Source organism: Aplysia californica, unplaced genomic scaffold, assembly GCF_000002075.1.
Source record: "Aplysia californica isolate F4 #8 unplaced genomic scaffold, AplCal3.0 scaffold00887, whole genome shotgun sequence".
Classification (NCBI taxonomy): Eukaryota; Metazoa; Mollusca; class Gastropoda; order Aplysiida; family Aplysiidae; genus Aplysia; species Aplysia californica.
Genome location: NW_004798157.1, coordinates 4,673 through 6,693, shown reverse-complemented (window position 1 = coordinate 6,693; position 2,021 = coordinate 4,673). Strand labels below are relative to the sequence as shown.

The following is a 2,021-nucleotide window of genomic DNA, read 5'->3' as shown; positions in this document are numbered from 1 at the left end:
GGGCAGGCAAAGGTTGGGGGAGGGGGAGGGCGACTGAGACATAAATAACATAGCAACCCCTCCCTCGACCCACCTTCCCTAAACTACACACACACACGCGCGCGCACACACACACACACATAAATAGGCACGGTTTCTGTCCTAACAAAGACATCACACACCCCCTACACGAGCGAGCAAAGTCATGACGTCATAAAGAGGACATCGAAACAACAGAACGTTCTTTAGGTCAGCGAGTCTAGACTCGGTCGCCTCGCGCGCACACGCACACGTTCGCTCGTGGGAGAGAGAGCACACACACACACACACACACACACACACACAAAGGTAAATCGGGCAGGGACACTCCTTAAAATAAAGAGGCTACACGGCGTTTTGCGAGGGATTTTTTGTTCTTTCTTCAACGGAAAAACTAAAACTAAAACACGTATACCAACCAACGGTATTTGTGAAACTGATTCGCGCTAAAGTAAACCTCAGGTCCAATAATAAGTTAGGTCAGCAATATAAGTACAAGCAGGTCGAAGGCCTACTTTTAACGAAATTTAACCGTTTTTGTTGGGGGTTTTGTGTATGTGTGTGTGGTTTTTTTCACCTGCGTTAAAACTTATAATATATCTAGATCTAGATTCTAGATCTAACTAGGCCTACCGTACTTAGATCTAGATATCAAACTCAGAACCATACAACTTGATCATGATCTCAACCGGCTTTTACAACTTTCCAAACACACGTTATATTTTTGATACAATTGGGGGAAAAAAAACCTCGACTCTTAAGCAACCTAGGCTACACCTAAAGACACCTACATCTTGGACTGGGTACATGACATTGACATTCAAGATTCATTAGATTTTAATCTCTCTCTCTCTCTCTCTCTCTCTCTCTCTCTCTCACACACACACACACACACACACACACACACACACACACACACACACACACACACCTATTCTTTAGTCCACTACAATCAAGCCAATTAACGAGGTATAAACATGTTTTTAAAAGTTCAGTCTCACATTTTGGCCTACACAAATCTATTATTAGATCTAGATTTATGGCCTAGGCCTACGCATTTCCAGAGATCCTGGTTTCACGTCCACACCACAACAGGAACACACCACACACACAAAAAAACGACATAGGCCTGGATTTAAAATCTAGCCTAGATCAAGATTTCTACATCATACTAGATCTAGATATCTACATGGTATGGAAGAAAGCTACAATGAGTAAAATTCAAACAATTTCAACATCCAAAATGTTTTCAATAATAAATGATGACATAAAGCATTATTACCTGGTTCTTTTATCGTGTTTATTACCTTTCGAACACATTTCAATTTTTCAATCACTTCGTCAGTCAGATATAGGCATAGATCTAAGTATAATATAATGAACCACAGAAACAAGGAAGTAATCACTGACAGCAGATAGGCTATTGCAGCATGGAAGGTCGAACTTTCTCGATACAGGCATAAGAATAGATCAACAATATTACAATGAGTGAAATAACACTATTGATTATAATAAATCTTAATTAATTTAAATAAAATAGCTCTTACCTGTAAGAAAATATAGATCTAGATCTAGTAGTAGATCTACAACAAAACCGGGACTTTAAAAAACGTAAAGGTTAATTTAAATTTAACAGTAGAAGATCCGTCCGAGCTTGATACAGAATCTAGGATACGACGAACGAGACTAGACTAGACGGTAGGAACCTGCCTGCCTGCCAGTTTGAAAAACCAACTGCACTGCGACGAAGTGCTTAATCAGTGGTGCGCACAAAGTGCATTCGCTCGCACAGCCACACGTTTTTCCTGAACGGACACAAGTGATCGAGGTCACGCGATCCCCCTCCCACTGCAACAGAGCAAAATATGCCTCACCTTCAGCCGGTTCCATCGTCGATTAAATCGCGGCGATTCCTCTCTTCTTCTACTTCTACCGCCTCAAATAATTGATACAGGATCTGATTTTACACTCCCCTGTCATAAATATGAAAGAAATAATTATTA

The 2,021-nt window shown here is 40.7% G+C and overlaps 1 protein-coding gene across 1 annotated transcript in view; it reads right to left on the bottom strand.

The window, feature by feature from the left end:
- The window catches only part of LOC101862076 (serine-rich adhesin for platelets), a gene marked incomplete at its 5' end in the record, with an annotated part of 24,684 nt that extends 22,980 nt beyond the window's left edge, over positions 1 to 1,704 (bottom strand). The window contains 1 exon segment of the mRNA XM_005110415.3: positions 1,566 to 1,704.
- Between the last annotated feature and the right edge of the window lie 317 nt (positions 1,705 to 2,021).